The following is a 13,072-nucleotide window of genomic DNA, read 5'->3' on the forward strand; positions in this document are numbered from 1 at the left end:
GGTCGGGAGTTCAAGACCAACGTGACGAACATGGAGAAACCCTGTCTCTACTAAAAATACAAAATTAGCTGGGCGTGGTGGCGCATGCCTGTAATCCCAGCTACTCAGGAGGCTGAGGCAGGAGAGTCACTTGAATCCAGGAGGCAGAGATTGCGGTGAGCCGAGATCACACCATTGCACTCCAGCCTTGGCAACAAGATCAAAACTCCATCTCAAAAAAAAAAGGAAAAAAATGATTTGGAAGCAGGGTGCAGATTGGAAGCAGGGTGCAGATGGTAAACTGCAATTCTGTGTCCTCTGATGTAGGTCACATGCCCCTGTCAACAGACATCCAGCACTGGCACCTGTGTGACATCAGCCCTGCTTATAATATTTTGTCCCTTCCATTCAGTGCAAGGAGCCTTTCATTATGGGACAGTGACCAGCCAGATAAGCAATGGAGCAGGAGCCAGGCCCAGAGACCCTCCACAGTGTCCCCATGGTTGCTCGGATGGGGAAGCAGGCTCAACTTGTTCTTTCCCTCTTGCTTTCTCCTGAGGGAACACTGCATGGCAGGTCAGGGGTCGCTCTGACCCTTTGCTTCTCTGTGTTCCTGTTACTAGTGGACATTCCAAGGTGGTGAAAGGATGTGTGAAAGGACTGGTTCACTGGATATCTCTATCTGAAAAGGGGAAACAATAGACATCTTAGTCCGCTGCTCTACAAAGGTACTGACTGCCTAGGTTAGGAGAAACTGAAGTTCTCTCTGTCTGGAGCAAAAATGGTTGAAAGTTGGCTGCCAAGACCTCAACTAATTGCGAAAGGAACTTAACCCCCACCCCCTGGTCTCACTCTGTCGCCCAGGCTGTAGTACAGTGGTGTGATCTCAGCTCACTGCAACTTCCACCTCCCGGGTTCAAGCAATTCTTCTGCCTCAGCCTCCCAAGTAGCTGAGACTACAGGCGTGTGCCACCACACCCAGCTGATTTTTTGTAGTTTTAGTAGAGACAGGGTTCCACCATGTTGGCCAGGATGGTCTTGATCTCCTGACCTCGCAATGCACCTGCCTCAGCCTTCCGAAGTGCTGGGATTACAGGCGTGAGCCACCACACCCAGCCTGACCTTGTTATTTTTAAACATGTGTACTACCACCTTACACTGGACTAAGTCCCATTCATCATGTGGTGTCTGCAGCTTGATGGTTTTCTGAGAAGGTCAGAACATTGGCCCACAGCCTTTTCCTAGTTCCCTAGACTGGGTCTAAAATGTTAATATTCTCCAATCTGAGAGTAGTTTGCCTGCTCAGAGAGAATAGTCATACCTTTTTTTTTTTTTTTTTTTTTTGAGACAGAGTTTTGCTCTTGTTGTGCAGGCTGGAGTGCAATGGCATGATCTCGGCTCACTGCAACCTCCACCTCCCAGGTTCAAGTGATTCTCCTGCCTCAGCCTCCCAAGTAGCTGGGATTACAGGGATGTGCCATCATACCTCGCTTTTTTTTTTTTTTTTTTTTTTTTTTTTTTTTTGTATTTTTAGTAGACACAGGGTTTCTCCGTGTTGGTAAGGCTGGTCTTGAACTCCTGACCTTAGGTGATCCACCTGCCTCAGCCTCCCAAAGTTCTGGGATTACAGGCATGAGCCACCGCACCCAGCCACCTTTGTTTCATTATAATTCAAGGTAGAATAGTTCCCAAATCTAGATCATTTATTTAAAATACTGGTTCTCTGGCCTCACCTCTTGGGCACTCCGATTCAGCATGTCTAAAAGAAAGCTTGAGAATCTATTTTATTAAATAAAAAAAAACTGCAGTTGATTCAAATATAACTCACCCATAGATCAGCTATTGGGAACTGTCAACCTGAACTGTTTCAGTTAAACATCTAAGCAACCAAAGTCCAACTTACTCAGCCAACTTGAGAGTTTATTCTAAGCCTTTTTTCTGGACTTTTTTTTTTTTTTTTTTTTTTTTTCATAGAAATTACTAGGGTTTTTTTTTCTTTTTTTTTTCTTTTTTTTTTTTTTTCTTTATTGTTATTATTTTTTTTAATGAGACCAGGTCTTGCTATGTTGCCCAGGCTGGTCTCAAACTCTTGCACTCAAACAATCCACCCACCTTGGCCTCCCAAAGTGCTGGAATTACAGGTGTGAGCCACCACACCCAGCCTATTGGTTTATTTATACCTAATGATAACTGAAAGACCAATCGTTTCTTTTTCAAAATATCTTATAAAAATGCTGAAAACGGCCGGGCACGGTGACTCATGCCTGTAATCCCAGCACTTCGGGAGGCCGAGGCGGGCAGATCACGAGGTCAGGAGATTGAGACTATCCTGGCTAACACGGTGAAACCCCATCTCTACTAAAAATACAAAAAATTAGCCTGTGGTGGTGGGCGCCTGTGGTCCCAGCTACTTGGGAAGCTGAGGCAGGAGAATGGTGTGAAAATGGGAGGCGGAGCTCGCAGTGAGCCAAGATTGCGCCACTGCACTCCAGCCTGCGAGACAGCGAGATTCCATCTCAAAAAAAAAAAAAAAAAATGTTGAAAACAGTAGTTTTTATTGATAACAGTAAGGTATGCTCATTTCAGAAAATTTTAAATTCCTCAAATGCCTACCATTTGGAAATAACAGTTGTTTATACTGAATGGTCTTCATTGGTTTTTCCATGCAAATATTTACATGGTAGAAATTGTACTACTAATATAATTTTGGCTGGGCATAGTGACTTGGGCCTGTAATCCCAACTACCCAGGAGGCTGAGGTGGGAGGATCACTTGAGCCCAGGAGTTTGAGGCTGCAGTGAGCTATGATCTAAGTGAAAAGAATGAGCTTTGACCCCCTACTTAGCAACATATATAAAAGTTTATTCAAGATGGATCAAAGACTTAAATGTGGAAGGTGAAACAATAAAACTTCTAGAAAAAAAAGTAGGCACAGGCACCATGGCTCATGCCTGTAATCCTAGCTCTTTGGGAAGCTGAGGCAGGAGAGTTGCTTAAGCCCAGGTGTTCAAGACCAGACTGGGCAACATGGTCAGACTCCGTCTCTTAAAAAAGGAAAAAGAGGCCGGGCGCGGTGGCTCAAGCCTGTAATCCCAGCACTTTGGGAGGCCGAGACGGGCGGATCACGAGGTCAGGAGATCGAGACCATCCTGGCTAACACGGTGAAACCCTGTCTCTACTAAAAAATACAAAAAACTAGCCGGGCGAGGTGGCGGGCGCCTGTAGTCCCAGCTACTCGGGAGGCTGAGGCAGGAGAATGGCATAAACCTGGGAGGCAGAGCTTGCAGTGAGCTGAGATCCGGCCACTGCACTCCAGCCTGGGCGACAGAGCGAGACTCCATCTCAAAAAGGAAAAAGGGCAGGATGCAGTGGCTCATGCTTGTAATCCCAACACTTTGGGAAGCCAAAGCAGGGGATCACCGGAGGGTCAGGAGTTCGAGACCAGCCTGGCCAACGTGGTAAAACCCCGTCTCTACTAAAAAAATATATAAAAATTAGCCGGGCATGGTGGCGTGTGCCTGTAATCCCAACTACTCAGGAGGCTGAGGCAGGAGAATCACTTGAACCCAGGAGGTGAAGGTTGCAGTGAGCCAAGATTGCCATCATTGAACTCCAGCGTGATCAACAAGAGTGAAACTCCGTCTTAAAAAAAGGCGGGGGCTGGGTGCAGTGGCTCACTCCTGTAATCCCAGCACTTTGGGAGGCCGAGACAGATGGATCACGAGGTCAGGAGTTTGAGACCAGCCTGACCGACATAGTGAAACCCCATCTCTACTAAAAATACAAAAATTAGCTGGGTGTGGTGGTGCACATCTGCAATCCCAGCTACTCAGGAGACTGAGGCAGGAGAATCGCTTGACTTGGATCCGGGAGGCAGAGGTTGCAGTGAGCCAAGATTGCACCCCTGCACTCCAGCCTAGGTGACACAGCGAGACTCTATCTCAAAAAAAAAAAAAAAAAATCTTCAAAACTTTAGGCAGATGTTTCTTAAACAAGACATAAAAAGCACTGACCATAATTAGACTTCATCAAAATTAAGGAGTTTTGTTCCACAAAGGAAACCAATAAAGTGAAAAAAAAAAACAAAAACAGTCTTCAGATGGAGAATATATTGACAGTACATATAAATAACACCAGAATCTAAGCCAGGAGTGGTGGCTCACACCTGTAATTCTAGCACTTTGGGAGGCTTACGCAGGTGGATCTCTTGAGCCCAGGAGTTTGAGACCAGCCTGGGCCACATAGCGAATCCCCATCTCTACTGAAAATAGAAAATTAGTCGGATGTGATGGTGCATACCTGTAGTCCCAGCTCCTCAGAAGGCTGAGATAGGAGGATCGCTTGAGCCCAAGGAAGTCGAGGCTGCAGTGAGCCATGATTGTGCCACTGCACTCTATCCTGGGCGACAGAGTGAGGCCCTGTCTTAAAAAAATAAAACTAGACTCCAGATATATCCAGAACTATTCCAAATCAATGAGACAATCCAGTTTTTAAAATGAGCAGGAGACTTGAACAGGCATGTCACAAAAGAGGATATGCAAATTTGGATGTACATATTCAAAGCATATGAAAAAGTGTTCAGTATCATTCATCAGGTAAACACAAAACCACTATTAGACGCACCCACCTAAATGGCTAAAATTAAGACGAACACCACTAAGATTAGTGAAGATGTGGAACTAGAACTCTCACTTTGCCAGTGCAGTAAATACTGTCAGTATTTACTAAAGCTACACATATGCTGTCTTAGTTCTTTTGTGTCGCTATTAACCCTTTCCCATTTAGAAAAAAAAAATGCAGCTCGCTGCCAGTGCTCATTTAATTTCATATAAACACACTCTTTGAGGCTGAACCAAATCTGACTGATTTTCAGTGTGAAAATAAAATATAAAAACTGTTCTTGGCGTTACTTCTAAACAGAACTAACATCAGAATCACCTGAATCCTCAGAATTGTCTATTTTTGAAAAATCAGATTCATCAAATGAATCTTCGGCCAACAACCGTTTGAGAATGATGTTAACATCATGCATAGGAATGTGACATTTTCTAGGATTTGACATTTTCAGTGATAGGCAATTACTATAGTACATGAAAATACCACTACTAAAAACGCAATGCTATAAATAGAACAATGTCTTTTGTTTCCAAAGTTGATATACTAGAGCGATGCAAAAATCATAAAAACGAGATATTTCATGGCAAATTTATCTCAGGGTAAATGCTGCAGCCACAGGCGTTGCCAGTTAGTATTCTCGGAGCAAACAAGACAAGGCTTAAGGAATACCAGAGTTGGGTAATTTATAAAAATAGGTTTATTTGGCTTGTGGTTTTACAAGCTGTACAAGAAGCATGACACCAGCATCTGCTCTGGTGAGGACTTCTGGCCTCTATCACTCTTGGCAAAGGCAAAGGGGAGCTGGTGTAGGCAGACATCACTTGGTGAGACAGGAAGCAAGAGAGGGGCCAGGATCCTCTAAACAGACAGCTGGGAAGGAAACTTCTGCCAACTAATAGAGTGAGAATTCATTTCCACGAGGACAGCACCAAGCCATTCAAGAGGAATCCGCCCCCATCACCCAGACACTTCCCATTGGGCTCCACCTGCAACATTGGGGATCAAATTTCAACATGAAATTTGGAGGGGTCAGATATCGAAACTATAGCATATAGCATATTCTTATCCTATGACCCAGCCATTCCATTCTTAGGTATACACTCAAGAGAAATTCATATATGTCAACCCAAAGACATGAACAAGAACATACACAATACCTATTCTTAATTGCTGTATTAGTCTGTTTTCACACTGCTATAAAGAAATACCTGAGAGTGGCTAGGCACGGTAGCTCATGCCTGTAATCCCAGCACTTTGGGAGGCTGAGGCGGGTGGATCATGAGGTCAAGAGATTGAGACCATCCTGGCCACCATGGTGAAACTCCGTCTCTACTAAAAATACAAAAATTAGCCAGGTGTGGTGGCACATGCCTGTAATCCCAGCTACTCGGGAGGCTGAGGCAGGAGAATCGCTTGAACCTGGGGGGAGGAGGAGGTTTCAGGGAGCTGAGATTGCGCTACTGCACTCCAGCCTGGGCGACAGAGTGAGACTCTGTCTCAAGAAAAAAGGAAAAAAAGAGAAATGCCTGAGACTGGATAATTTATAAAGCAAAGAGGTTAAATGACTAACTGTTCCACATGACTGGGAGGCCTCAGGAAACTTAACAATCGTGGCGTAAGTTGAAAGGGAGGCAGGGACCTTCTTCACATGGTGACAGGAGAGAGAAGTGCAAGCAGGGGAAATGCCAGACGCTTATAAAACCATCAGATCTCACGAGAACTCACTCACTATCACGAGAACAGCATGGGGAAAACCACCCCCATGATCTAATCACCTCCCTCCCTCGACACATGGGGATTACAATTTGAGATGAGATTTGGGTGGGGACACAGAGCCAAACTATATCAATTGCCAACACTAAAAACAACCCAAGTATTCATCAACAGAAGAATGAATTTTTCTTTTAGAAGAATGGGTTTCTGGCTGGGCACAGTGACTCCTGCCTGTAATCCCAGCACTCTGGGAGGCCAAGGCAGGTGGATCACCTGAGGTCAGGAGTTCAAGACCAGCCTGGCCAACATAGCGATGAAACCCCATCTCTACTAAAAATGCAAAAGTTAGCTGGGCATGGCAGTGCACGCCTGTAGTCCCACCTACTTGGGAGGCTGAGGCAGGAGAATCACTTGAACCTGGGAGGTGGAGGTTGCAGTGAGCCAAGACTGTGCCATTGAACTCCAGCTTGGGCGACAGAGTGAGTCTCTGTCTCAAAAACAAAAGAAAAAGAAGGATGAGTTTCTTAAAATTCACAGTCATGGGGGGGAAATACATATATAAATAACTACTTAGAGCAACCTGGATGAATCTCATAGTACTGACCAAAAGAAACTAGACTCCAGTGAGCAAATACTGTATAATTTAATTTATGTGAAGTTCATGAACTGGCAAAACTAATCTATGGTGACATCAGCTAGAATAGTGGTTGCCTTTTCTAGAGGGGGATATTACCTGGGACACAAGAGAGGCTTCTGAGATGCTGGAAACGTTCTGTATCAATCTGAGTGGTGGATGCATGTATGTATAAACACTTGTAAAAATTTCAATTAAAATTTATTACATGTAAAGTTGTTCCTAACATAAAAGTAAATATATTTTTTAAAAGAACCAGCACAATATCTATTAAAAATGCTTAATCTGGCTGGACACAGTGACTCACACCTATAATCCCAGCACTTTGAGGGGATGAGGCGGGAGGATTGCTTAAGCTCAGGAGTTCAAGACCAGCCTGGGCAATATAGTGATACCCCATCTCCGAAAGAAAAATAAAATTTCTTAATCTGTCATAGGGATAAGAAAAAAAAAATGCTCTAAGAGCTGTGCTGGAAATGTTTTAAATCTTGCTCTGGGTCATGGTTACAAAAGTGAATACATAAGTAAAAATTCATCAAGATGTGCTGAATTTAATTAGTATGTTTTACTGACTTTGCTATATGCATCTTACACTTCAATTTTTTTTTTTTTTTTTTTTTTTTTTTTTTTTTTTTTTTTGGACAAAGTCTTGCTCTGTTGCTAGGCTGGAGTGCAGTGGCACAATTTCCCTCACTGCAACCTCCGCCTCCTAGGTTCAGGCGATTCTCCTGCCTCAACCTCCTGAGTAGCTGAGATTACAGGTGTGTGCCACTACGCCCAGCAAATTTTTGTATTTTTAGTAGAGACGGGGTTTCGCCATGTTGGCAAGAATGGTCTCAATCTCTTGATCTCATGATCCACCCACCTCGGCCTCCCAAAGTACTGGGATTACAGGTGTGAGCCACCAGGCCTGGCCCTAAAATAAGCTTTAAAAAATACTAGGAGAAAAAAAGGAATGGGGAAACAAGGCAAATGAGCATACCAACAAAAAGAAAATAATGCCACAAAGAAAATGAAAATTCTGGCCATAGATTCTCACATATGTTGAAAGTACTGAAAGACAATTATGTAAAGTAGAGATCAAGGAAGAAAAAAATAAATAGAGAAGTGAGTTGGCAGAGCTTAGGAAATAAGCGGAAGATAAAAACAAAACCAGGGCCAGGCATGGTGGCTCTCGCCTGTAATCCCAGCACTCTGGGAGGCCAAGGTGAGTGGATCACCTGAGGTCAGGAGTTTGAGACCAGCCTGGCCAACATGGTGAAACCCCGTCTCTACTACAAATACAAAAATTAGCTGGGTTTGGTGGCAGGTGCCTGTAATCCCAGCTACTCGGGAGGCTGAGGCAGAAGAATCGTTGGTACCTGGGAGGCGGAGGTTGCAGTGAGCCAAGATCACGCCATTGCACTCCAACCTGGGCGACAAGAGCAAAACTCCATCTGAAAAATACATACATACATACATACATACATACATACCGGGGCCGGAGCGGTGGCTCACACCTATAATCCCAGCACTTTGGGAGGCCGAGGCGGGCGGATCACGAGGTCAGGAGATCGAGACCATCCTGGCTAACAGTTGAAACCCTGTCTTTACTAAAAAAATACAAAAAAATTAGCCGGGCACGGTGGCGGGCGCCTGTAGTCCCAGCTACTCAGGAGGCTGAGGCAGAAGAATCACTTGAACCGGGAAGCAGAGCTTGCAGTGAGCCGAGATCGCGCCACTGCACTCCAGCCTGGGCGACAGAGCAAGACTCCATCTCCAAAAAAAAAAAATGGTTTTATTTTAAAATGGTAAAAACTTGCTGTCAAGTCCCCAGTGAGGTGGTAGGCTTGGGGAATCTACAGACAGAAGGCCATTCTCTAGCTGGGTGCAGTAGCATGAGCCTGTGGTCCCAGCTATTTGGGAGGCTGAGGCAGGAGGATCACTTGGGTCCAGGAGTTTAAGTCCAGTCTGAGTAACGTGTGAAACCTTGTCTCTAAAAAAGAATTTTTTTTAATTAAAAAATATAGGCGAGGTATGGTAGCTCACTCCTATAATCCCAGCTCTTTGGGAGGCCAAGGCAGGAGGATCACTTGAGACCAGGAGTTCAAGACCAGCTTGGGCAACATGGTGAAACCATATCTCTACTAAAAATACAAAAATTAGTTGACTGTGGTGGTGCACTGCCTACAGTCCCAGCTACTCAGGAAGCTAAGGTGGGAGAATTGCTTGAACCTGGGAGGTGGAGGTGACAGTGAGCCGAGATCGCACCACGGCACTCCAGCCTGGGGGACAGAGAGACTCTGCCTCAAAAAAAAGTTGTAAAAAGTGTATCTACACTAAAGAAAAAAAAAATGAAATGAAGGCCATTCTCTAAATGTCCAAATCTAAAAAAGGAAGTTACTCAATATCCAAAGACCTTTTTGGACCAATTCCTGGGGCAAAGTGAGGAATTTCAGCTGAGAATTTCTGTCAGGCTTGTATTTAACAATCCCTTATGTTTATTTACATGGCACTTAAAAATGGACATGATCAGCCAGGCGCGGTGCCTCATGCCTGTAATTACAGCACTTTGGGAGGCCGAGGCAGGCAGATCACTTAAGTTTAGGAGCTCGAGACCAGCCTGGCCAACATGGTGAAACCCCATCATTACTAAAAATACAAAAATTAGCCGGGTGTGGTGGTGGGCACCTGTAATCCCAGCTACTCAGGACGCTGAGGCAGAGAGAATCACTTGAACCCAGGAGGCAGAGGTTGCAGTAAGCCGAGATCGCACCATTGCACTCCAGCCTGGGCGACAGTGAGACTCCGTCTCAAAAAAAAAAAAAAAGGACATGATCTTATTTGATGCCCGTGGCAACCTTCAATAAATATTTTCGAGCAAATACTGTGGCAGGTCATTTGTGCTTAGAACTCGAAGGCGCCCTTTATTGTTTTCCCCTGTCTTGGCTTTGAGACTCTAGACTTTATTAATTAGGGCTCCTTTGGTTGCAAGTGCCAAAAGCCAGCTTGACTGGCACAAGAATAAAAAGGGAATTAGCTCATGTACATGTACTGGAGAACAGCCCAAGGCTGATGTAATGGTAGCTCTAGATCTCTAGCTGCTGGGTCTAACAGCCAGAGCTAAGTGCTCCATGTTGCCAAGAATCTGCCTCCATTTGTCAGCTTCACTTTTTTTGCTGCTGGTGCTGGCACCGGCTTCAATCTTTTTTTTTTTTTAGAGATAGAGTCTTGCTCGGACACCCAGGCTGGAGTGATTGCAGTGGTGCGATCTTGGCTCACTACAACGTTTACCTCCCAGGTTCAAGTGATTCTCCTGCCTCAGCCTCCCAAGTAGCTGGGATTACAAGTGCCTGCCACCACACCCAGCTAACTTTTTTGTATTTTTAGTAGAGACGGGGTTTCACCGTGTTGGCCAAGCTGGTCTCAGACTCCTGACCTCGAGTGATCCACCTGCTTCGGCCTCCCAAAGTGGTGGGATTACAGGCGTGAGCCACAGCGCCTGGCGGGTGCTGGCTTCATTCTTGAGAAGACTGTCCTCTCAACAGTGAGAAGATACTCACCAGCAGGTCCAGGAGTTTTTTCTAATAACTCCACTCCCTCTCAAAAAAAAAAAAAAAAAAAAAAGAGAGACAAAAAGAAAAAAAGCTTCTCTTTCTCAATTTCAACAAATGTCTGAAGACCTATTCTGAGTTGGCCCAGTTTAGGATATTCCACAGCAGATGCAAAAGCATAATGGAAGGCCTGGAAACAAGTTAGAGCTCAAACATTGGAGCAGCAAGAGATCTGCCTAGCGGGGCAGGCAGAGGCCACACCACCAAGTGCATTATGTCTTCTTAAGGAATTACTGGATCCTGTAGGCAAAAGGGTTTAAGGAACAAAGTCATCTGCTCCATCTCAATTTGGTTGCATCATATGAACATTGATCCCCATCCAAACTCTTAATCTAAACTGGAGGAAGTGGAAAATAAAGAACGATTCTTGGCTGGGTGTGGTGGGTCGTGCCTGTAATCCCAACACTTTGGGAGGCCGAGGTGGGTGGATCACCTGAGGTCAGGAGTTCAAGACCATCCTGGCCAACATGGTGAAACTCTGTCTATATTAAAAATTCCAAAAATTAGCCAGGTGTGGTGGCGGGCGCCTGTCATCCCAGCTTCCGGGGAGACTGAGGCAGGAGAATCGCTTGAACCCGGGAGGCGGAGGTTGCAGTGAGCCAAGATCGCACCACTGCACAACAATCTGGGCAACAAGAGTGAAAATCTATCTCAAAAAAAAAAAAAAGAATGATTCTAACGAAAGCATTTTTGAAATGGCAGAATGTGGAAGAGAGAATCCTGTCTTCCATAAAAGCAATGAGAATACTGTCAAACATTGCCAAAATCAACACTCTGGGAATGAAGCAAAGGCTTCCAACAATCCCAGGAGAGTTTATTCAAGAAAAATGACAATCTCAGTCAGAACGGCAAGACTTGTGTCATTTAACGCCCTATTCCCATCCCCCTCCTCCCAGCTCCATGGTAGCCTTAAAAACCAAAAGACTCAAAACTGGTTTCAGGGACCGGTGCAGTAGCTCATGCCTGTAATCCCAGCCCTTTGGGAGGCCAAGGCAGGCAGATCTCTTGAGCTCAAGAGTTTGAGACCAGCCTGGGCAACACAGTGAAACCCATCTCTACTAAAAATACAAAAATTAGCTGGGTACACAGGTGCACACCTGTATTCCTAGCTACTCAGGAGGCTGAGGCACGAGACTCATTTGAACTGGGAGGCGGAGGTTGCAGTGAGCCGAGATTGTTTCACTGCACTCCAGCCTGGGTGACAGAGCAAGAGTTGGTCTCAAAAAAACTAAGAAAGGAAAAAAAAATAACTTCAAAAGAAAAAAACTGGGGGATGAATGTGTGTATAGAGGCCTTTAAAAAGTTTTGAGTGGCTCACACCTGTAATCCCGACATTTTGGGAGACCAAGGCGGGAGGATCACTTGAGCCCAGGAGGTCAAAGCTGCTGTGAGCCATGATCATTGCCACTGCACTCAAGTCTGGATGACAGAGTGAGATCCTGTCTCAATAAGCAAGGGCCAGGTGCAGTGGCTCACAACTGTAATCCCAGCGCTTTGAGAAGCCAAGGCAGGCAGATACTTGGGGTCAGGAGTTCAAGACCAGCCTGGCCAACATGGTGTAAGCCAGTCTTTATGAAAAAATGCAAAAAAATTAGCTGGGCATGATGGCGCACACCTGTAGTCCCAGCTACTCAGGAGGCGAGGTGGGAGAATCGCTTGAACCAGGAAGGGGATGTTGCAGTGAGCCAAGATTGTGCCACTACACTCCAGCCTGGGGAAACAGAGTGAGACTCTGTCTCAAAAACAATAAGTAAGTAAAAGTTTGTCATGCTTCTGGTAAACTAGAAAACCATGAACAGGTACAGGCTGTGCACATGTCCAGGTAAGATCTAAGAACATCCTAATCTCTCACTTCTGACTGGCCTTGAGGCTCTGTGCAAACAGTAAGTGAAGTCCAGGACAGAGGGATAAACTGCCAACCGGAGAATTAAACAGACTTTCAGTAACGGCTGGGATACTTACTGGTTCAAGGCATTTAAGGAAATCATCAAATTAACTAAACGAACTCGGAGGAGACTTCAGTGACCACACACAACAAAGAATAAAGACTTTACAGAATTAGTCCAGGAAGGTCACTAAACAAAAGGAAGCAACAACAAACTCCAATTTTTGGATATCCATATTATATTATTTTTCAATGTCTAGTCTTCAAAAACTTTTTGAAAAATGTAAAGAAATGGGAAAGTATGGTCCATACATAGGGAGAAAAGCAGTCAATAGAAACTGTCCCTGAGGAAGCCCAAGCCCAGGCATTAGACTTACTAGACAAAGACTTTGAATCACATAGGCAAAGAATGAAAGGAAATTATGTCTGAACAACTACAGTGTCCTGCCAAATAGAGACTATCATAAATAGATATTATTAAAAAGACCCAAATGGAAATTCTGGAGTTAAAATGTACAGTAATAACTGAAATTAAAAATTTAATAGAAGGGCTCAATAGTAAATTTGTGCTGATAGAGAATCAGTAAACATAAGGACACATCAATTGAGATTATCCGTCCTGTGGAAGAGAAAGAAAAAAAATGAAGAAAA

This window comes from Rhinopithecus roxellana, chromosome 20 (genome assembly GCF_007565055.1).
Source record: "Rhinopithecus roxellana isolate Shanxi Qingling chromosome 20, ASM756505v1, whole genome shotgun sequence".
Classification (NCBI taxonomy): Eukaryota; Metazoa; Chordata; class Mammalia; order Primates; family Cercopithecidae; genus Rhinopithecus; species Rhinopithecus roxellana.